The 25,034-nt window shown below is 44.0% G+C and overlaps 1 protein-coding gene across 4 annotated transcripts in view; it reads right to left on the bottom strand.

The window, feature by feature from the left end:
• The window catches only part of C5_1H9orf43 (chromosome 5_1 C9orf43 homolog), a 217,362-nt gene that overhangs the window by 153,291 nt on the left and 39,037 nt on the right, over nucleotides 1-25,034 (bottom strand). For all 4 annotated transcript variants that reach the window (XM_078642191.1, XM_078642189.1, XM_078642192.1 and 1 more), the window contains exon 3: nucleotides 22,135-22,198. The gene's annotated coding sequence lies outside the window, so the exon portion shown is untranslated. The remainder of the gene's footprint in view (nucleotides 1-22,134; nucleotides 22,199-25,034) is intronic.

Here is a 25,034-nt window from a genome sequence, read left to right as displayed (position 1 = left end):
AAATACCCGTGGGAGCACTTTTTACACAGACTATGTGTGGTGTGTGTAAGGTTGATTGTGATAATAAGTGAGTGGTGGGGTTTGGAGTGTTATTTAGTGATGGTTAAAAAGTACCTGGCTCGTGGGGTGTACTCAAAAATAAATTTAATGGGCCCCCGGGCTGGCACTGTTAAAATGGTGTGTTGTGAGGTTCTTATGTATTACAATGTACATCACCTCGTGTGTGCGTCAACATGTTTCGGATTGGAACTCCTTCAGGACGAGGTGCACAAATCCCCACCTTACTCACGTTTGTTGCACAAAATCTGTATTCTACAGAAAAGTGAAAATTGTAAATAGAGGCTATATTGTACCTAAATCAATTCTTTAAGGAGGTTTCTGCAATTTGCGAACTCATTGTCATAGTACGATGTACCTCATGAGCCTCCTAACGCGGGGGGACCAATCGAGCCAATATGCAGATTACGAGGAAGAGTCTCTGCCTTGCTGCCCCCAAGGTGAGTCTGTTATGCTTCAAGTGCTTGTGTCCATGAGGAAGGGGCGTTCTGGCCCGAAATGCGTCGGACTTTGCCAAATAATTGGGAGCAACTTTGTGAAGTTGTTCGGGAGCAGCGTACAGCCGGAGGGCAAGGAGTGCCATGGTGAGCCTTTCCAATAGCGCAGGGGCGCATTGCTTATTCACATTTACTGCACGGTTGGCCTAGACCGTGGGAGGTGCTCCACTTCATGAAGCGTTTAGGACGGCTGTGCTCGTGAAGGCTGGGGCGAGGACACTGTTCTTTGCCTACGCAGTGCGAAATCCAAAAGAATTTTGCGACTTCCAAGTTTGCCCCCAGTCCTACTTAAGGAAATTATAGAGGAAAAATAATTTGCACCAACTATGCCACCTACTTAAGGATTCAATTACTCACCTTCAGGACTCTAGTTAACAGCAACCCTGGTGACTTGTCTTTGTAAGCCACACCCACTTAGGGCGGATCAATTCAAAATAATAAGTATTTGAATTAGGAAGGTGAGTCTGTGTATGCTTCAAGTGCTTGTGTCCATGAGGAAGGGGCGTTCTGGCCCCGAACCGCGTCGGACTTTGCCAAATAATTGGGAGCAACTTTGTGAAGTTGTTCGGGAGCAGCATACAGCCGGAGGGCAAGGAGTGCCGTGGTGAGCCTTTCCAGAAGCGCAGGGGCGCATTGCTTATTCACATTTACTGCACGGTTGGCCTAGACCGTGGTAGGTGCTCCACTTCATGAAGCGTTCAGGATGGCTGTGCTCGTGAAGGCTGGGGCGAGGACACTGTCCTTTGCCTACGCAGCGCGACTTCCAAAAGAATTTTGCGACTTCCAAGTTTGCCCCCAATCCTACTTAAGGAAATAATAGAGGAAAAATAATTTGCACCAAGCATGCCACCTACTTAAGGATTCAATTACTCACCTTCAGGACTCTAGTTACCAGCATCCCTGGCGACTTGTCTTTGTAAGCCACACCCACTTAGGGCGGATCAATTGAAAATAAAAAGTATTTGAATTAGGAAGGTGAGTCTGTGTATGCTTCAAGTGCTTGTGTCCATGAGGAAGGGGCGTTCTGGCCCCGAAACGCGTCGGACTTTGCCACATAATTGGGAGCAACTTTGTGAAGTTGTTCGGGAGCAGCATACAGCCGGAGGGCAAGGAGTGCTGTGGTGAGCCTTTCCAGAAGCGCAGGGGCGCATTGCTTATTTATATATATATAGTGTTAATATTTGTAAAATAGATTTAACATATTCTACCCATAAAGGTTAGGCTAGGCAAAACCTTTGCTTTTAATGTCCCACCCAGATCTGCTCCTCTGTATACACAGACAGAATTATTATTATTATTAGTAATATTTCTAAAGCGCGAACAATGGCCCATGGGCGTCTCGGCGCTATGGCCCATGGGCGTCTCGGCGCTAAATCCCTGGACAGTGCTTTATGCAGATTCCTCATTCATCAAGTCAGGACCAAAACTCTTTCTCTAGCTAATATTGAAGAAGGCCTTGTAGAATACCTGCATTTTATTAGTTCTTGCCTTATTGACAATGCATTTTTGTCCATACCAGAATGATCAATGCAAGGGAAACGTTTGAGAAACCTACTTTTGTTTTAAGATGCTATTGCAAAGTAGGCCATTAGAAAATGTACTCTAGCCCATGCTTTATTACTCCCTATAAATAGAATAAGTGAATGCGGTGGTGAAGGTATACGTATAGGTTTCTTGGTAGGCGTGGTATATGAATGTACACTATGGGTCCGATTCCGATTAGGTAAAATCCCGTCCGAATCGTCGTACGTAGCCTTTTCCCCATACCAATCGTACGGAGAACCGTACCCGTACGTACAATGTAGTACGATGCGTACTCAATGCAGTTCTCCGTACGAAGTCCGTTGTTGCTCGCCCCGATCGTTGGACAGGTCATAAACAACCTTTACTCTCCCCCCCCCCCATGGTCCTTCCTGAAGATTTTACGCTAGATCTATAGTGTCATGTTTTGTCATTGGATCTCATGTGAAACCCTCAGGAAGGGTCGTGACCAGTGTGGCAAATGTATGATCTTGTGAAGAATAGTATCTAGTATTCTTGAATCGTATCAAAGACCGTACAACTCATTAATCCGTATGAATCGTATTCAGAACACGAAGTACGTGACGTCCGTACGGATCCAAGCAGCTTTTTCCGACCCAGCGGGTCGACAGCACGCCGTACGACGCTTTTGCTACGGGAGTTTAAAACGTCCGGAAAACCAGATTTTCCGTACGAATCGCGTCCCCAATCCCCGGTCCGGATCGTACTTGGCGGGTCGTACGGCATGTTTACGATTCATACGGTTTACTGTGCGGGTCTATGTCGTACGGACTCACCCTTGACTTTCATGCGGTTCACGACGATTTGTACGTATTTCGAGCCTACAGATCATACTACGCGATTCGGACGGATTACTACGATTCATACGGAAACGGCTACGAATACGAATCGCCGTATGGATTCATTTCCCGAATCGGAATCGGACCCTATGTGTCAAATTGTATGGAGAAGGCTGTATGAAGTAGTGTAAGTGATAAAGGAGAGTAGCTGAATGAGGCGGTGATTTAGGGATTAAATGTTTTAGGATGTAGAGGGTGTAGAACTGGAGGTGTGGTTGGTGTCTTACTGTTTAGGGCACAGCAGGGATGAAAGGGGAGTAAGTGGTAGTGCAGGGTGTATGAGATGCAAGCTATAGGGTGTAGGTTGTGGAGTTGAGTTAGAGTATCACTGGGGTTTAGTGGGAGAGGCGGTGGTGTATATTGAGGGGATTGTGGTTTAGGTGGTGATTAGGATGTAGTTCAGACTCTTGAAAGGTGTCTAGGAGGAGCAGTCATGTTTTAGGGCAGAGGGAAGTGGAAGATGCATTACCTAGGAATAGAAGGACACAGTAAACATGCACAATACAATTAATGTAGTTATAAAAATAATAGTTTATTTTTGGAAGTGTAGGAAAGATAGTGAAGTTCATATAGACAAAAGAGAAAATAAATATGTCCTAATAACTTCTGCACCTAAAAAACATTGCAGCATGGGTAAGAAAGTGGTAATAATATAAGCTATTACCACAATCAGTGAGGGCTTTTGCAGCTCAGTTATCTGTTATAGCCTGCCATAGTGGGCTCTATCTGCCATTAAAGGCTGGCTCCAGTGTTAAAGGCCCAAGCTAAAGGCTGGTAGAAGCCCGGAGCATCAACATTGCAATGTTTGTTCTCAGCTGTTGGAGTGAACAAAGGCCTCACAGAGCCCCAGGGGATTTCAACACCCTCTGGCGGATTGTTCCAATAGCATTAGAGCCTTCCCAAGCGGGCTCTAAAGCTATATTAATACCGTTGCGCAGTGTCCTTCCGCTGATATACACAGACAGACTGCCCTGGACAGTGCTTTATGCAGATTCCTCATTCATCAAGTTAGGACCAAAACTCTTTCTCTAGCTAATATTGAAGAAGGTCTTGTAGAATACCTGCATTTTATTCACCCTTGCCTTATTGACAATGCATTTTTGGCCATACCAGAAGAAAATGAGATGCAAGCTATAGGGTGTAGGTTGTGGGGTTGAGTTAGGGTATCACTGGGGTTTAGTGGGAGAGGCGGTGGTGTATATCGAGGGGATTGTGGTTTAGGTGGTGGTGAGGATGTAGTTCAGACTCTTGAAAGGTATCTAGGAGAAGCCGTCATATTTTAGGGCTGAGGGAAGTGGAAGATGCATTACTTAGGAATAGAAGGGCACAGTAAACATGCACAAAACAATTAATGTAGTTATAAAAATAATAGTTTATTTTTGGAAGTATAGGAAAGATAGTGAAGTTAATATAGACAAAAGAGAAAATAAATATGTCCTAATAACTTCTGCACCTAAAAAACATTGCAGCATGGGTAAGAAAGTGGTCATAATATAAGCTTTTACCACAATCAGTGAGGGCTTTTGCAGCTCAGTTATCTGTAATAGCCTGCTATAGTGGCATATTTGATCTTAAGAGACAATTACAATCAAACTTTCTCAAATACTGTTTCCAAAAGATACAAAAATGAATCAACTCAAAGGAATGAAAACTGTACATTAAAGACTCTGTAGATAAAATAATGTATTACTATAATTTATCCATTAACAAATTAAAGTACATAAACCAGAGACATCAGATTCACACAACTGTGTGTCTCTTAAAACCTCATCTTCTGGCAGTTGTCAGTTTGTAAAAAAATCTGGTGCATTGGGTATTAGGGAATAATTTGCGAGGGGGTCCCCGAAATTTCGACTGCCACAGGGTTTCATCCGTCACTGTGCTTGCGTCTCAAAGTGCACAGTACGTGCTATCCTCGATTCTCTAACAACTGAATGAAGGCATTCTATCGCAAAGTCAAACCCTTGTGGCGAGTAACAGAACAGTGGAACCTAGCATAAAAGAAGAAATAAACAGTGAACAACGCACTCTCACACTTGAATATTTTCTCTTGCCCAGGAGACAAGTAAGTAGCTACTGCGTTTGTTGTGCATGGTGTAAGAAGGGTTTTGGTAAAGGTGTCACCTCTGAGTAGTGTGTTTTGGTGATGCCCATGAGGCCTACAGAATGTGCTCCATATGTCTAGCAGATGTGTGCAAGAGCATTTCATGCAGAAAGAGCTATGAACAAGCATTGGCATAGCCAATAGTTCTCGCCTTTGGGACCTTATAAGTGTTTAGTTATCCAGCACAATATCCTTGGTGCAACACATCAAGTGTTGCATGGGTATACACTTATAAGGTACCAAAGGCGAGACCTATTGGCTATGCCAATGCTTGTTTTGCTGGCTACAGCGGTGGCAAAATCAGTGCCTGTGAGACAGCAGCAGATTAGTTGGAGTTCCCTGTCATTGTTTTCTGTCATTTTATTATTAATTAGTGGACTTTATTATATTGTTCACTATAAGTGTAATACAAATAATAGTATATTTAGCTGGAATATGACCTTTTTTTATCAGCTGAGGTAAGTAAAAAATTATTCTAACTGTATGGTTTGTGCATGCTTGCCAGTGAGAGTATGTTTATGTGAGTGTGTGTATGTGTAAACGTGGGCATGAGTGAAAGTGATGGTCAAAGGGCATGTGATTTCACTTCCACTACCCCAGGCATTTTGATCAGTTGACGTCCATGAAGGGAGAAATGTACTTTAGTACTCAATCACAAAGGGGCGAAAAAAGATCGAAGCACTGCGTCTAACTCAAGCACAGGAGTAAATAAAAGAGAAGAAAAAAAAAAGAGGAAACAACAAAATCACTGATCTTCTTTAAATGTTGAAACCTCATTACAATGCTATTTAAGGAAGTAGGTCAGACATGAGAATCTGTGTTTTCATTGCAGATTTTAATGAAGTGGTGGGAAAGAGGCAAATCAGTGCTCAGGGCTGTCGTTACCATTTCTGGGTCTGGACCTAGATGCATCAGTAGACGGTCACCCTGAGCAGTGCAAGTCACTGATGTACAAAGACCGGACTGAGGCAACGCTGCTCATTTAAACACTTGTCCCCCCAGCAAGTGCCTGCTTGTGCAATTCTTGCAAACACTGTGGCCTGAAAAACAGAACTCAATTACAACATTTACAGCTCTGCTTTGTTCCGCCCAGCTTTGTTTGAACTCACACAAGGGTTCACGAGGAAGCAGCACGTGCAATGGATGCCTGCTTGTTAGGTGGCCACGAGCGTGACTGAGGCTGGACTTGGAATACGGAAGTAATCCTGGGAAGCGTTTCACTCTGTTCTCAACAAAGGTTACTCCACGTCTTTGTGTGTTTATAAAAAGGGATTAAAATACTTTGTTTCAAGAACCGCATGATCTGTGTTAATCATTCAGAAGACTGTAAAATATGTTATTCGTTTACTGACATAAACTCGGCCCTCCCTCTAACGCTGCATGGGAAGAGATGCATTCACCTCAGCTGTCAAACTACCACATAGAATTTAAGGTGATAGAAAAAACAATGGCGGTGTGTTGTGCTTGAGAGACAATGATGGGGAGATGGAGAAAAAAATCAGAAGCAAGAAAAATAGAAAAAGAATGTGAGAGATCAGGAAAGAGGAAAAGAAGGAAAGAATAAGGGAAGACGAAGAAGAAAGCACAAGGAAGAAACAAAACGGGAGAGGGATCAACGCAGAGGTAGAAAGATGATGAAAGAGAAAGAACGGAAAAGAGAAAGAGGCAGAAACAGATCAAAAGAAAAACAGTGAGGAAAAAAGGGAGAGGAGAGAAATAGAGGAAAGACGAATGGGAAAGAGAGTGGGAGTAAGAAAAAGCAAGGAAGATAGCTAGAGGGCGAAAGAAAGCAGGGTCGAAAGCAGACATGGTAGGAGCCACAAGACATGTGGTAGAGTGGTGCACTTAATGACGTGTGAAAGACAGATGGCGGCTGCGCGCGTGCACGCTCGCGTGAACGTAAGCGCTAGGCCAGCCAAAGTGTGGGGTAGCACCATGAAAACTCACCTACTAAATGTCTCAGAGCAGCGCATGTGCTGGCTCAGCAAGACCTAAAAAGGAGAGTGGGGGATAGCTTTGCAGGCAGCATATTCAAACCGGTGTTACCTGTAGACGGAAAGTCAACCGAGTCACGATTCTGGAAGCAGCCAAGTTTTCATTGTCATTCTGAATTCAAGGAGGTTGTTGATGGCCCTTATTCTTGTTGTAAGCTTGTTCAAAGGCTTGCAAGTCTGAACAGGGGTGGAGCTGTCACCGATTAAGGATTATTCAAAGACCGTCTGGCATGATAGAAGCAGAGGCACTGCTAGGTCACCAGCATAACACTCAGTGGACTCTACCCAATGGCGACCGGTGCCCAGCCCCTGGGGGAACTGTTTAGCCACCAGTAAAACAATAATTGAAGTACATCACGATGCAGAAGGAGCCCAACCCCAGGAGGCACTTCTTTGCCAACATAAACTCTACTTGAAGTCCACTCTGGGGCAATAGGGACTCAAATCCTGCAGGAACAATTAAGGCATCACTAAAACATATGGAGAGAAGAGATATCGGCCCAAATCCCTGGAGGCCCTGTTAAGCCCCAGTAAAACACTAGCGAGCCAAGTGAGCAAGGTACTCACGTCTGAGAATACCCTGCGACACCTAGGGCGAACAAAGCGATACAAAAGGGGATGATGGACGGAGCGTTTGAGCAAATCAAACACTCACCCCCAGTCAACTGATCTGGGTTTAATCCATCACCATTCTTTAGCTCACTCGGCCACCCCAGTTCAGACATGGCTATATGCAAATCAGTCTGACCCTGTGCCTCATGGGAACAGTCCAGCCCGAACTGCCAAACCATGTCTTCCCTGGACCGGAAACAAGCATCCTGGGACCGGTTTCGGATTCATAATCCTCATCAGCCAGGCTATCTTAAATCCAGTGGCCAAGTGAGCAAGGGACTCACGTCTGAGTATACCCTGCCACACTTAGGGCGAACAAAGCGATACAAAAGGGGATGATGGACGGAGCGTTTGAGCAAATCAAACACTCACCCCCAGTCAACTGATCTGGGTTTAATCCATCACCATTCTTTAGCTCACTCGGCCATCCCAGTTCAGACATGGCTATATGCAAATCAGTCTGACCCTGTGCCTCATGGGAACAGTCCAGCCCGAACTGCCAAACCATGTCTTCCCTGGACCAGAAACAAGCATCCTGGGACCGGTTTCGGATTCATAATCCTCATCAGCCAGGCTATCTTGAATCCAGTGGCCAAGTGAGCAAGGGACTCACGTCTGAGTATACCCTGCCACACTTAGGGCGAACAAAGCGATACAAAAGGGGATGATGGACGGAGCGTTTGAGCAAATCAAACACTCACCCCCAGTCAACTGATCTGGGTTTAATCCATCACCATTCTTTAGCTCACTCGGCCACCCCAGTTCAGACATGGCTATCATCCCCTTTTGTATCGCTTTGTTCGCCCTAAGTGTGGCAGGGTATGCTCAGACGTGAGTCCCTTGCTCACTTGGCCACTGGATTCAAGATAGCCTGGCTGATGAGGATTATGAATCCGAAACCGGTCCCAGGATGCTTGTTTCCGGTCCATGGAAGACATGGCTTGGCAGTTCGGGCTGTACTGTTCCCATGAGGCACAGGGTCGAACTGATTTGCATATAGACATGTTTGAAATGGGGTGGCTGAGTGGGCTAAAGAATGGTGATGGATTAAACCCAGATCAGTTGACTGGGGGTGAGTGTTTGATTTGCTCAAACGCTCCGTCCATCATACCCTTTTGTATCGCTTTGTTCGCCCTAAGTGTGGCAGGGTATGCTCAGACGTGAGTCCCTTGCTCACTTGGCCACTGGATTCAAGATAGCCTGGCTGATGAGGATTATGAATCCGAAACCGGTCCCAGGATGCTTGTTTCCGGTCCATGGAAGACATAGCTTGGCGGTTCGGGCTGTACTGTTCCCATGAGGCACAGGGTCAGACTGATTTGCATATAGCCATGTTTGAAAAAGGGTGGCTGAGTGGGCTAAAGAATGGTGATGGATTAAACCCAGATCAGTTGACTGGGGGTGAGTGTTTGATTTGCTAAAACGCTCCGTCCATCATCCCCTTTTGTATCGCTTTGTTCGCCCTAAGTGTGGCAGGGTATGCTCAGACGTGAGTCCCTTGCCCACTTGGCCACTGGATTCAAGATAGCCTGGCTGATGAGGATTATGAATCCGAAACCGGTCCCAGGATGCTTGTTTCCGGTCCATGGAAGACATGGCTTGGCAGTTCGGGCTGTACTTTTCCAATGAGGCACAGGGTCAGACTGATTTGCATATAGCCATGTTTGAAATGGGGTGGTTGAGTGGGCTAAAGAATGGTGATGGATTAAACCCAGATCAGTTGACTGGGGGTGAGTGTTTGATTTGCTCAACGCTCCGTCCATCATCCCCTTTTGTATCGCTTTGTTCGCCCTAAGTGTGGCAGGGTATGCTCAGACGTGAGTCCCTTGCTCACTTGGCCACTGGATTCAAGATAGCCTGGCTGATGAGGATTATGAATCCGAAACCGGTCCCAGGATGCTTGTTTCCCTTCCATGGAAGACATGGCTTGGTAGTTCGGGCTGTACTGTTACCATGAGGCACAGGGTCAGGCTGATTTGCATATAGCCATGTTTGAAATGGGGTGGCTGAGTGGGCTAAAGAATGGTGATGGATTAAACCCAGATCAGTTGACTGGGGGTGAGTGTTTGATTTGCTCAAACGCTCCGTCCATCATCCCCTTTTGTATCGCTTTGTTCGCCCTAAGTGTGGCAGGGTATGCTCAGACGTGGGTCCCTTGCTCACTTGGCCACTGGATTCAAGATAGCCTGGCTGATGAGGATTATGAATCCGAAACCGGTCCCAGGATGCTTGTTTCCGGTCCATGGAAGACATGGCTTGGCAGTTCGGGATGTACTGTTCCCATGAGGCACAGGGTCAGACTGATTTGCATATAGACATGTTTGAAATGGGGTGGCTGAGTGGGCTAAAGAATGGTGATGGATTAAACCCAGATCAGTTGACTGGGGGTGAGTGTTTGATTTGCTCAAACGCTCCGTCCATCATACCCTTTTGTATCGCTTTGTTCGCCCTAAGTGTGGCAGGGTATGCTCAGACGTGAGTCCCTTGCTCACTTGGCCACTGGATTCAAGATAGCCTGGCTGATGAGGATTATGAATCCGAAACCGGTCCCAGGATGCTTGTTTCCGGTCCATGGAAGGCATAGCTTGGCAGTTCGGGCTGTACTGTTCCCATGAGGCACAGGGTCAGACTGATTTGCATATAGCCATGTTTGAAATGGGGTGGCTGAGTGGGCTAAAGAATGGTGATGGATTAAACCCAGATCAGTTGACCGGGGGTGAGTGTTTGATTTGCTAAAACGCTCCGTCCATCATCCCCTTTTGTATCGCTTTGTTCGCCCTAAGTGTGGCAGGGTATGCTCAGACGTGAGTCCCTTGCTCACTTGGCCACTGGATTCAAGATAGCCTGGCTGATGAGGATTATGAATCCGAAACCGGTCCCAGGATGCTTGTTTCCGGTCCATGGAAGACATGGCTTGGCAGTTCGGGCTGTACTGTTCCAATGAGGCACAGGGTCAGACTGATTTGCATATAGCCATGTTTGAAATGGGGTGGCTGAGTGGGCTAAAGAATGGTGATGGATTAAACCCAGATCAGTTGACTGGGGGTGAGTGTTTGATTTGCTCAACGCTCCGTCCATCATCCCCTTTTGTATCGCTTTGTTTGCCCTAAGTGTGGCAGGGTATGCTCAGACGTGAGTCCCTTGCTCACTTGGCCACTGGATTCAAGATAGCCTGGCTGATGAGGATTATGAATCCGAAACCGGTCCCAGGATGCTTGTTTCCCTTCCATGGAAGACATGGCTTGGTAGTTCGGGCTGTACTGTTACCATGAGGCACAGGGTCAGACTGATTTGCATATAGCCATGTTTGAAATGGGGTGGCTGAGTGGGCTAAAGAATGGTGATGGATTAAACCCAGATCAGTTGACTGGGGGTGAGTGTTTGATTTGCTCAAACGCTCCGTCCATCATCCCCTTTTGTATCGCTTTGTTCGCCCTAAGTGTGGCAGGGTATGCTCAGACGTGGGTCCCTTGCTCACTTGGCCACTGGATTCAACATAGCCTGGCTGATGAGGATTATGAATCCGAAACCGGTCCCAGGATGCTTGTTTCCGGTCCATGGAAGACATGGCTTGGCAGTTCGGGCTGTACTGTTCCCATGAGGCACAGGGTCAGACTGATTTGCATATAGCCATGTTTGAAATGGGGTGGCTGAGGTGGCTAAAGAATGGTGATGGATTAAACCCAGATCCGTTGACTGGGGGTGAGTGTTTGATTTGCTCAAACGCTCCGTCCATCATCCCCTTTTGTATCACCTTAGAAAAGAGGCCTTGTCACAGGAATCACTAATGCGGGCACCAATACCCCCATTAATTCCTCATTTACCCTCGTTTTTCAGCAAGACACTCTACATATTTACAGCGGGTGGGGTGCCCATGATTATCAGCCACTTCTGGGGTACCTGGAACCTCATAATGAGGCCCTATATGGAGTCCATTCAAACCCAATAACCCCTAGATGCACGATTAAGCCACCATTAAACACAAGGTGGAACCTACACAGTAGCAAAAAGGGGCCAACCCCTAAAGGCACTGTTTAGTCTCCAATAAATGCTATTATTAATCCCTCCCTGGAGTGATAAGATCCACCCCCAGGAGAGCTTTTAAAACACCAATAGACATTATAGGGAGTCCATCCAAACCCTTTGGTCACTGTTGAACCACCAGGAAATTAGTGACTCATCAGCTCCATGTAAGGGTTCACATACTGATAAACTAGACTGGTGGTTACTACCAAGCTTACTGTTCAGATAGTCAAACTGAAGCATCTGGACACAGAGGCATTGTGAAAACCAATGTGAGAATGAGAGAAAGAGCTTTCCTATGTCTCCTCCAGTGCCCTCAAATAAGCCCTATAGCTATGGCAGTCATAAGGTCTCATCTTGTAACAGCCTCTATATAGGTCTCCCAAAAAAAGCAATTACGAACACCCCAGAGGACAGAACCATGCCGCCCATGCTTGCTAGATTTGAGACACTACAATCATATGATATCAACATTGAGATCCCAGGAAAAAAAGATTTATTTTGGAAAACCTGTCTTTTGTATTCAAGAACTAGGATGACCACCTCACACCATATCATTACAGACACTGTCTCTAGTCTTGAACTTCTCACTCACAAACCAATGTTTTGAGGTGTGTTAGCCTCATTAGTTCAGTGTAAGCAAAATGAAACAATAACATCCAGAATGCATTACTGTACCACACAAATGTCCAGAACTGGAACAGTGTCTGCAATAGCCTGAAGGGAGGTGGTGGCACTAACAAGGCTGTGCATAGCCACTCTCCACAATACTTTGATGAACACCCCCAGCCTTCTGAAAGCTGTCTTTTCACAAACCTTAACCTATTGAGAATAAAGTCGTAGAGATGTAAGAGATTTAGTGGACAATCCTTCTATGCCCAAGACCCAGTACTGGGGAAAAACTTAATACAACAACTAGTACTTGACAGAGACTATCTCAAGTAAGGAAGGAGCAGAAAAACTCTGGTTAGACTTTTTAGACTCCTCTCGTCACTTCCAGTTGATTGGTATCGCTTAGCCTATTGGTCAGATGTCCTCCACATGTACTATTTCAATGCAATCTCAAGTCAACCTGTACCATTCTGTGGTTCATGCACTCCAAGACTCTCACAATAGGCTATCTACTGATACGTAGGGATGGCCTCACTGGCAGATTCCATCAGCTATTTCATCCCTCTATTTGTTCCCCACCTCGAGTCCACTGGTTTCAGCTACACAAAGTTCTTAACAAGCAAGTCATGACTTTTGCCAATCCAAAATGTTTAAAAAACTACAATAAAATAGCACTCGCAGTCCAGAGGTAAAAAGATTTACTTCTTCAATATAGACATTTATTGAATTAATAGTAGATCTGCACCTGCGTAACTGCAACAAATGATGGACTGAATGCTGAGTGCTTCAAACATTCTCCCCCAGTCAAGAAATCTGGTTAAATCCAACATTCTTTTGCCCACTACGCCACCCCAGTTTGGACCCATCCATATGCAAATCAGTCTTGACTCTGTGCCTCATGGGAACAGTCCAGACAGAACTGCCAAGCCAGGTCCTCCCTGGACCAGAAGCAAGCATCCTGGGACCGGTTTCAGGGTATGCCACCCTTCATCAGCCAGACTAGCTTGAATCCAGTGGCACAGTGATCAAGGGACCCACGTCTGGCCATACGCATCCCACTTAGGGCGAAAAGTGTAACTGCAAAAAACGATGGACGGAATGCTGAATGATTCAAACATTCTCCCCCAGCCAAGAGATCTGTAATAAAGCCATTGTTCTTTTGCCCACTACGCCACCCCGGTTTGCACCCAGCCATATGCAAATCAGTCTTTACCCTTTGCCTCATTGGAACAGGCCAGACTGAACTGCCAAGCCAGGTACTCCCTGAACTGGAAACAAGCATCCTTGCACCGGTTTCAGGATATGTCACCCTTCATCAGCCAGACTAGCTTGAATCCAGTGCCACAGCGAGCAAGGGACCCACGTCTGGGCATAACCATCCCAATTAGGGCGAAAAGTGTAACTGCAACAAATGATGGACGGAATGCTGAATGATTAATACATTGTTCCACAGTCAAGAGATCTGGGTTAAATCATTTGTTCTTTTGCCCACTACGCCACCCCAGTTTGGACCCCGTCACATCCATAAAGGTTGTTAGCTGTTTGTCCCACTGTCCAGCCGATCAGATCTACTTCAGCTTTGTTGAAATTGTATGCGAAGGACCCCTGTCCTTTCTTTGAGGGGGAGGAGGGTAGTTCCAATACCTTAGACGACTTGGAAAGGCTCCAATGAAGAGTCTACGTTCAATTCATTTGGCCATTCGAGAGGATTTGCTACGATCAGAAAGGTCTCTCACTTTTAGCAATTCTGGTATGCTTTTTTCGGTCCGTCGAGGCATAGGTAGTCATCTGTCTTTCAGGCCACTTGAAATGATCTTGCAGTGTTCCCTTCCTTTTTATTGGTGCACTTTTGTAGACACTGTCCGTTACAAATGCTGTATTCAATCTATGGCTGCATGGATAAATACTTATATGGTCCTAAAGGTGAGACCGATTGCATTGCAAATGCTTGTTTATGGATGGTGTCCCTGAGGTCTACCAAGCCTCACAGAGGAAGCCACGTGGCCCCTCCCCAATATTTAAGGTATGGACCCAGGGGATACACATATATATATCAGAAATCTGCATTTCCTTAAGTTTCGTTAAGTCGTTGCTAAAAGTCCCCATAGAGTCAGATACAAATGCAGTGAAATTCTTTCAAGAAGCTTCAGTCCCTCAAACCTCTTCTAGAATTCTTTCTAGAGGCCCTCTTTGAGTCAGATGAAAAATCTTCAAAATTAATTTACAGAGCTGCAGATCCTGAAGGCATTACTAGAGGTCACTCTCAAGTAAGATACAAAACCCTCGATACTTTTTCATTAAGCTGTAGTTCCACACGTTGTTCCTAAAGGCTCTTCTAAAGTCAAATGCAAGAGCATCAAAATTATTTCCTGCAACTACAGTTCCTCAAGTTGTTACTGAGTGGCTATATAACTGCTGCAAATAACCTTCACCAAGCTAAGGGATTGTGGCTTCAACATATACGCACATACACACTTTTCCAATTTTGAGAACTTGTGCTTGTTCGGATCACGACTAACCAATATAAAATAAAGCACTTTTGTTCACCAAAAATATTAATCTTCTTTATTGCAATGTGTGGCTATACCAGAGGTGGAACTGTTAACATTGAAAAGCAAGCTACATCTTCAAACTTTGGTCTGTGTATTAACTTACTGGCCTCCGAGCAGTATGACTGATTCTACCCAACCATTCTATAATATGATATGTCCTCTGTTGGTTGATTATTCACAATTACTCTTAATTGGGGATTTCAACTACTGGACAAGTGACGAATGCAGAGACGCACAAGAACGGGAATTAATGGATAGCTTACATCTTCACCAGCATATCTCTGTCTTTACTCATATTAAGGGAAACTAAATAGCTTTATTATGGACATTTAACTTTCAGGTGCAAAAACTAGAGGCAATTCCATGCATCTCGTCTGACCATCACATGATTAAGTTTAATATGCCTATTTCTCACAAAAGTATTACTAGAAGCACTAAAATCAATCACTTGTCAGAAATGTCACTTAGTAAATAGCGTATGAGAAACCCACCACTCAAATACACCCCCAGTCTGAACCATGAAGTCAGCATAGCTGCTGATAATATTAATAACTGGATGAACACAGCTAGTGACCAACATGACCCATCCGTAAAGATTAAAACCAAGGGTCTAATCCTATGTCGGTGGGCCCACCCATCGACCCCCACAGAAGTGGTGCGACCGCCAGATTATGATCCGGTGGTCGGAGGCATTAGGCGGATGGACCAACTGTTGCTTTTCCTTGAGCCCGTTGGTGCAGCAGTGAGACCGAATTCCCTACAATAGGGGCGGTGACCTGCTCAGGAACCGCTGTAGGATTACACTGTCTGTTTCCCTCGGCCTGTACATGTCGGTCCAACTGCCATGTACAAGCAGACGGAAGGGACTTTGGGGGCCCCTAGCAGGGTCCCGTCCCCCTGGGACTCCAGTATGGGGCCCGGAGTCACATGTGGTGCTCCCCCAAACATCCATGCATGGACGTTTAAATATATGCCTTTTTCAAATGCAACTTGTGATGCAGCCCTTTTCTGGGTCATAGCGCAAGCTGCAATTGAAAAAGGCATATTTACAACTCCCATGCTGGCGGTCGCATTGTAATACAGGGGTGGGATCACCCACTAGTAGCGATGTCGGTCGGACGCTCATACGGCTGGAATCGTAATGAGCCTCTAAGCTACAGACCCAAGGCATAGAAGAACCTTTAGTTCTTCTATGAACTAAAGGAAGCAAAACTTAGTTACGCCAATTGAAACATTATTAGTGAAAAGACAATAAAGTGGAATCTAGGATAAAGAAAAAAAAGACAGAGTAAAAGATTTTATTAAATCAAACTAAAGTCTCCTTTACTAATAAAATCATGGCCTCTACCAATAGACAAGAATATACTTTTTAGATGGTAAATGAACTCTCAGCCTCTGATAGAATAGTTCAGCTAATCGTACCTACGTAGGAGTTTTACGATTTGCTGAATAGCTATTTGATAGATAAAATAAATAAAATTAAGGATAGTATTTCCAACATTCCTACGGAGCCTGGGATGTCATGGCCTGTCCCGGACAAGAATCCCACTACCGTGTACAGGTTCACATCCATTGACAAAGATTATTCTGTTTTTCTGATGTCTTAGGTGGAATCTATTTTTCCTTTGGATTCTTGTTTTCTTCGCATTTTAAAATGCTCCAGTCGGAAATTGCTGTCCTGTTACTATCCCTCTCAAATTAATCCCTCTCTCAAGGAATGATGCCCTGTTCCTTTACAGAGGCCACTGTCATTCTGCTGCCAAAAAGCAAGGTGAAGATAAACTGTCCATAAAAATCTACTGCCCCTCTCTTTTACCATTTCCTTCCAAAGTTCTGGAAACACATGAACTATGGTGCCACTCACGGAAAACTAGTTTTCATTACTGTCTGGCAAGGTATCTTCCGGAGGCGATTGTCCAGACTTCATAACTAAACCTTCAGATCTATCGGAGGCGATTGTCCAGCCTTCATATCCAAATCCTTCAGAACCAGGTGTGTTTGCTTGCATACAGCTCTTGAAAGGTTACAACACCAAAGTACCCTGGTAAAGATGGATTCTGCACAAGCAGTATAGGGTACCATACAACAGCAACCTGCGGAATTGGACTCTTTGCGCACTGAAAATGCAATATTATGCCAAGCCTTGTCAACCAGAGTGCCCTTTGAGTTCCCGCCAATACCTGTGGAGCTCAGCATTTTGGTGGAAATCCTAATACATCAAAGGACTTCATGGATTCTTTGACTGTCCATTTTGCTTTTCAGCCTACCCAATTTTCCCAAGACAGGATTAAGGTGGGTTATATAATTAGCTGTCAAACAGGAGCAGCTTTTGCCAGGGACTGCCTTTAATAACGCCAGTAGACTCGAGTTTGGATAATTATTCTACCTTTGTGATAGACTTTAGCCGAATGTTCGAGAGACCCAACTTAAAGAGTTCTACAGAGGAGGCTCATTGCGAAATTCAACAATGTTGTTAGGATGTTTTGTCCTATATGGCACATTTTAAGCATATAGCTAAAACAATGAGGGTGGAGCAAACCTTGTTAACTTTGCTTTGCAGAAGACTGAAGGATGATATCAAGGATGAACTTATTCACATTCCTCATCTCACTTCTCTTAATGAGGTGTTTGAGTCAGCATTATATAATCAAACACCGACTGAAGGAAAAGAAGACAGTTTGCAGTCATTCCTCTGTCTCTACTCCTTGAATACCTCCACTCTGAAAACTGAGAACCCACTCAAATGGCGCTTCAGAATAACCAATGCAGATAGGAATCACTGAGTTCCTGTATATAAAGAAGAAAGGCATAGACGCTGGTCAAGGAGACCACCTATATTGTGGTAAGAGTGGGCATATTTTGTGCCAATGTCCAGTGAGACCTATAAATACTTCAGGAAATGAGTAAACCCATTCCATAGGAGGAAGGAAGGTTTGAATGATGCATCACTTCCTCAGGTATTGTCTTCTGAACCCTCAGGAAAATCTAAGCATGTTTCCTTGTTTCTGCTATTAATTTCCAAAGGAAACACGTCTCCCTTCATTTCAGTTTTGGCTTTACTGGATTCAGGAGCTACAGGTATTTTAATGGATAAGGGTTGGGCTTTCAAGAATCATTTCCTAATGCAAGACACAGCACGAGCAGATACTGTTCACACAGTAGCTAGAACTCCTATAGTTTCCAGTCCTATCACCTAGTGCACTAAGCTTCTTCAAGTGGAGTTATTTAATCATCAGGAATGCTTGGAATTTGATTTAATTACATACCCTAACCCAACTGTGATTTTTTGTCCCATGGTTGGTCCGGCACAACCCATATATTAATTGTGTAATCAGGGTTTTATCCTTCTGTTATGAATTTTGTGCCCAAAATTGTTTATGTTCAAAACTGAGTGAAGATGATGAAAAACTATTGCCAAGTGAAAAGTCTGCAACAATGATGGATAATTGATCTTTGATTCCTGAACATTATTTGGTGATGTATTTGAGGAATCAAAGCCTAAGACCTTGCCTCCGCACCACAGTTGTGAGTGTGTCAAAATTTAATACCAGGATTTGAGATACCTTATGGCAGGAGGCAGCTGCTCTCTGAATTTGAGAAGAAGGTTCCACGCAAGGATTTTGATGATAATCTAGAAAATGTTCTAATCGTTCCCTTGACATCTCCTCATTTCTTTGTGCCAAAAAAATCAAAGGAATTAAGACACTGTATAGACCAGAGAGAGAGAAAAAAAAATATCAAGATTAAGGCTACCTTGGAGTTGGTAAGAGGAGCTCAAGAGTACACCAAGTTGAATCTCGGAGGGGTATATCATTTATGAAGGATAAAGCCTAGGGATGAAAAAAAACAGCATTTTGTACTCCATATGGACATTTCGAATATCGGGGATGCTCTTCAGTTTGTGCAATACCCGTCCATTTTTCAATATTTCATGGATATCTTTTCAGACCTTTCAGTTCTAAATGTGATTGTCTATCCAGATGATATCATGATCTTTTCCAGGTCCTTTAAAGAACATTGTCTACATGTCCGAAATGTTCTGCAAAGATTAAGAGACCATTCTTTAACTTTTAACCCAGCGAAATGTTTGTTTGAACAAACTGAAGTGAAGTACTTGGAATTCATTATTTCTCCCAATGAGTTTTCAATGGATCACAGGAAGACTCAACCAGTATTAAACTGGCATTCTGTTTTTAAAGGCAGTTCCTTAACAACTTTTCTGTCTATTATTGCAAAATCTCTCCATTATTAAAGAAGGAAAACTTTGGTATAGGGCTCCATTGGGATCATCAAGCTGAAAGTGCCTTTCAAGCTTCGAAAGAGGCTTTTTCATTGGCTACAGTTCTTTGGCAATCAGACCCTATGAGGAAATTCATTGCAGATATAGATGCGTCTGAAAGAACTTTAGGGGCTGTTTTATAGCACTTCCAGGAAGATGATGGATTGGAACATCCAATCTTATATCATTCAAGATCCTTATCCCCTTTGGAACAGGACTATTCTGTGATAGAACGAGAACTGTCGGCAATTAAAAAAGCCTGCAAGGAATGGAGACACCTACTCCAAGGTGACCGTCATTCTTTTGAGATAAGGACGGAGCGCCATAATCTCCAGGTGAAGCAAGAGGATAAATGTCAGAACAGTTGACAAGCCCATTGGCATATTCTTTTTCCCACTCTTCCTGGATCCAGTAATATTCTAGCTGATTCTTTATCCCATCAGGTTTCCTTTCTTCAGGTAATTCAACCTAAAACCATTTTGGCTCCAGAACAGATAATATCTTTAGCCATCTCCTTTTAGAGAAGTTCAAGCAGGCTTATCTATCTCTGAAGAAGGAAATACTGAAGGAGTTTTGTGAGCATTTTAAGCTCAAGAAGCAAAATGACCTATACTATTTCAATAAAGCTGTTTGTTCCTGTTCCAGACTTATAAAGGTCTATACTGAATGAATGTCACGACACTGTAAGTGCAAGCGATTGCGGCAAGAAGAACACCCTGAATCTAATCCTGCAATCTTTTCGGTGGCCCACTTTAATGTGGAGCAATATGTATCTTCATGCACAATTTGTAACCCATTTAAGGCTTCTCATTCTAAGACCTATGGTCTTCTAAGCCTGTTGCCAGTAGCTCCCAAACCCTCACATATCATATCGCATATTTTATTGTGGCCTGTCCCAAATCTGAGGGATTTACAGTGATCATGGTAACTTTCAACCTATTTTCCAAGATGGCCCATTTTTCAGCATTCAAGAAGATACCGACAGCATCACATATGGCGGTTTATTTCTGAAATCTTTTGTTTGCATAGACTCCTGTCAACAATAATTTCTGATAGAGGGCCCCAATTAATTTGACAAGTTTTGGGAAGAAGCTTCCTCTACCCTTGGAATTGCAAGATCTTTATCATCAGGACTCCATCCCCAGACTAGGGGTCTCTCAGAACATAATAACCAAATTCTGGAACAATTTCTATGATGTTTTTGTAATGCTAAATGTGATAACTGCGCTTCTTTATTGCCCTATGCAGGATTCGCCTGGAACAGAACACATAGTGCCACTGGAGTTTCTCCTTTTATTTGTTTGCAAGGTCTTCATCCTAGAATAAGTCCTGAAAATGTTCCAAAGGACTCTCTGGTGACAGCAGCCTCTGCATTTTTGGAACATCTAGTGTCAGTAAGAGATTCTGTTAGAAAGATCCTGTCTATAGCCAAAGACAAAATAAAGACACTTGCTGACAAGCATTGTCAACCTGCCCCAAATTGTTCTGGGTGAGATAAGGTCTGGCTCTCCTTCAGTTTTTTGCCACTTCATGGAAGACACCCTAAACTTTGTCCATGTTTTTGGGTCCCTTTTCTGTAGGTAAACTCATGCTGTCGACATTAAACTTCCTGCTTCCTGGAGAGTTCATCCAGGTTGTTCCATGTTTCAAATTGGAATCCTATATTCTGAGCCGTTTTTTTGAGTTGGTCTACCTTCAGTGTTAGTTTAACTGTTTTGGAGTTTAATGTCTCTGACATTTTTCAGGAAAGGTGCAGTTTGTAGTGTGTTGGAAGGGTTATCCCATCAGCGATCAATCTTGGGAACCAGCTACTTCTGTCCACACCCCAAGGTTGGCACAAATATTTATTCGCTTACATCCAAATAAACCTATAGCTTCAGAGGGAGGGAATACTGTCTGGCACGCTCCTAAGATGCGCCCTTGTTGGGAACTACGTCACACCCACTGAGCACAACCCATTGGAAGGATCGGGTGCATCCAAAGAATGTGCCCGCACTTTAACTTATCTGCTGTGGCGAGTGTTGGTGCAAGGTCCTCCTCACATGTGACTATTCAGAAGAAGGGAGTTTGGGTTCCCGGGAGCACCATCCCACTATAGGGGATGCCGTCACAGGAAGTGATGGTGCCTTGATGGGCTAGACTTCCTGACTATAGCCTACTTTACCATGGTTGCCTTCCCATTGATTTTTATTGAGTTTAACCAATCCAAGATGTGGGGACGTGATGGGGAAGAGGGTGTGGATGAACTTGGCCCTTCCCCTCTGCTCCTACATCGCAAGACACACTTTTCCTTTCACCTGCTGCCTGGACGTCCTGTGCCTTTAAGACTGCTACACCTGAACCGGAGGGTGCGAGGCTTGAACTAAGCCCAAGAGAAAGATGTGGGATTCACCTCAACTCTGCAACGTAGAAAATCAGGCGTCAGCGGAAAAAACCCAACAGGAGAGCCATCTCCAACCACGAGAAGAGAGACGTCCACGGAGACTCAAGAAGCCAAGATGATCACAGCCCGTATCGCACTGAAGAACGTCATGCTTGGTGAGGAAGACGAGAGAAAGGCAATAGGCCGTCGTTAACATAAGAGACCGCGCCACGTTCCTGGAGGAATGTGGCTGGCTAAGGTACGTGCTCGCTTGCTGGGAAGAGACGAGAGGCGGTAGGTTACTGACCGGGAGGACGCCAGGACACAGAGGAAAGAAGGCACTCCGTTTTAAGGGGCACAACTGTACAGGGACTCAAAGACCCCAAAAGAGAATATATATACATATATATTGTTAATTTACCAATCGGGCCATTTCCTCATATTTGTGGAACCCTCATTGCTTCTTTTTCTTTCCTTTGGCTTACTGAAACTTGTGTGAATAGGTACTTTGACCAGATGATAAATACCACTGTCGTAAGTCAAGGAAATTATCAGTCTTTGTGATTCACATAGTGGTAGCACAGGCGTTTTGAATAACCCAGTGCACTCCTTCACAAACCCATTTCCTTTTGAATGATAATCATTACCTGTGAGCACTTACCTTTGCCTTATCTTCTTCCTCTGAGGGGCATACTTCCTCCACGGTGGCCTCAGGTCTACTGAACCTGGAAAAGAAGACGAGAAGACAGTATGTCCCCTTGACTTATGTGCTTTAAGAAACTAAAATAAACGGAATAATACATAAAGACTACAGTGTTTTCGTCTGTGATCTCAAAAGATAATATTAACAATAAACTATCACTTAACCGCAAAGTTGACACGTGGTGGAGAATGCGGGCATAAGGCCATCTGAAAGAGGATAGAACATATTGTGTATCAACTACTGAAGGGGAGCACAAACTGGAATGAGCCTTTAAGAAACACATAAAATGGGCTGAAATAGATAGAACAGTGCTTGCTTATGCCATCTGTTCCCAAGGGGAGAACATGACCAAAATGACAGAGGACAAACCCAAATGGTTGCTGGAAGGGGTCAAGGACGGAGTCTTGCTCTTCTTGGTGCTAATGTTCCCCTACAAAAGTATGTTTCCGGGGACGATCCAGTGGCCGTATTTCCTAATTTCTAACGGGCTGCTCGAGACAGTACTTGGCCACAGGATCAGTGGTTCTTCTATCTTGCACCATTATTAACTGAAGAAGCACAAGCCGCATATCAACGCTCTTATAGGGATAGCACTTCCACCTATGTTGAAGTCAAGAAAGCCATCCTAGAGCGCTTCGGTGACGACGATGAAACTCACAGATTAAAATTTCAAAGAGAGAGGAGCACCCTAGAGTCTATAGGGAGGAGAGTATGGAAAATATTAACCTTCAGCAGTATCTAGACGCTCTCCCCTTCCAAACTCAGAAGTGGCTATGACAGCATGCAGGACTAATCTCAGACCACGCTGTAGAGATGGCTACTACATTCACACGTGCTCAGTCCTGAGGAGCTCCCACGGACTTTGAGAGGACAATTAAGCCTTTACCATTTTCTTTCCATAAGTGGGAAAGAAAACACAACAAACACCATAAAACCCCCCAAGATTAAATTGGGGAAACCAAAACCCATTGTAAATAACGGACCTCATGGTTATGAATGTGGGAAGAGGAGGCATATAGCCAGGTTCATTAAGAAGAGAAAGAAATAAGTGGAAGTAGAGCCCATCCATGTCAGCTATGTACCCTGAGCAGTACGTTATGTTTAAGGAACTCGGCCCATATACTACGTGAGTTTAAAGCTTAATGGCATACCTGTTACTACTTTACTAGACTCAGGATCCAGACAGTCAGTAGTTAAAAGTGAGTTAGTACATCCCTCCCAAATAGTCCCAAATGAAAGAGTAAGGATGTGTTGCGTGCATGGGGACACTAAAATATATCCAGGAACACAGTTAACCCTTACTAATGCTTCAAGACAAGAAAGTAGGGTTGAAGATGGGGGTCCTCCCTTATTTACCTGAAAAAATCATTTTTGATACAGACAATCCTTATTTTTTTAGCTATTGCTTGGAAATTGTACAAACAGGAATCAATCCTCAACCCAAAGAGTCACGGGAGATCCCCCTATCCACAATATTCTTTTGACACCCGAGTCGAGGGTCCTAGATAAACGATTTAGGGTCACCCAACTAAATCGAAGTACCCTCCAACATGCGTGGCAAAGCACCAGAGACACTCAGGATTCCCCTAACCCAGTCTACCCCTATTTTATTATACAAAAAGGACTCCTGTATCATGTGGCCAAAGCTGGGGATACCCCCCAATTGTTAGTTCCTCTTGAGTTTTGAGATGAAGTGTTGTTTTTTGCACACTCACATCTCTTAGCTGGACATTCTGGGGTAGAAAAGACCAGTCAGGCCATTTTGCAGAATTTCTTTGGGCCAGAACTATATGCCCAAACCAAGCAGTATTGCCAAGAGCATATCATATATCAAAGAAAAAACCCGTACCAACCTCACAAAGTACCCTTACAACCATTACCTATAATAAGTAAGCCCTTAGATAGGATAAGGATAGCTTTTACCTCGCTCTACAAAAGGTTTCCATTACATGTTAGTCATAGTTGATTATACTACACGGCATCCAGAAACCACCCACTTAAGGGTTATTTCCTCTAAAGTCATTGCACAATACCATATAGAAGTGATTTTGCGTATGGGATTTTCTCTGGAAATCTTTACAATGAAGGCACACCTTTCGTGTTTAAAATAATGAAGCAAGTGTATAAGCAATTGAATATTAAACATCTAACCACTTCTGTGTACCATCCCCAGACAGAGGGTCTCGTTGATGGATATATTGGGAGTCTTAAGTTGACTTTAAAGAAAATGTTGTCTGGTAATGGGAAAACTAGGGACCAATTACTATATATTGCGATTTTTGTGTTACGAAGCCAAGTTCAGAGTTGCTTAGGTATCTCCTCTTTCTAACTACTTTTTGGGATATGACCACGTGCACTCTTAGAAATAATGAAGGAGGCATTGAAAAGAGATGCCGAAGATGAGGCTAGTTCCCATCTAGATTATGCTAAGCAACTTAAATCCTGGATAGGGAAACTGAGAGTGTTAGCTCATGAAAACCTAGAAAAAAGTCAACAGAAACAGGATTTGTTCTATGACAAAGGCAAACAATGGAGAGAGCTTGCAGTTGGATATTGGGCTTTAGTTTGTTTGCCTACTTCCACCACAAAATGAAGGAGTGTCAAGGTCCCTATAAAAATACAAAGAGGATAGGAAAAGTGACCTACCAGATACGTCTTTCTCAAAAGAAAAAACAACTATCATATCAACTTTTTAAAAAAATGGTTGGGACCCCCACGCCGAAATGTTCACCCAGTAGCAGTGCCTGTAGAAAAGACAGGAAGTAGTATAGGTAAAACTGATGTAAACACTACTTTTTCTGAAGAAGAAAGAAAAGAACTTCTTAGGGCATTAACATCCTTTTCAAATATCTTTTCAG

This window comes from Lissotriton helveticus, chromosome 5_1, assembly GCF_964261635.1.
Source record: "Lissotriton helveticus chromosome 5_1, aLisHel1.1, whole genome shotgun sequence".
Taxonomy (NCBI): Eukaryota; Metazoa; Chordata; class Amphibia; order Caudata; family Salamandridae; genus Lissotriton; species Lissotriton helveticus.
The sequence above is the reverse complement of the archived record's forward strand: the minus strand, read 5'-3'. Positions and strand labels throughout refer to the sequence as shown.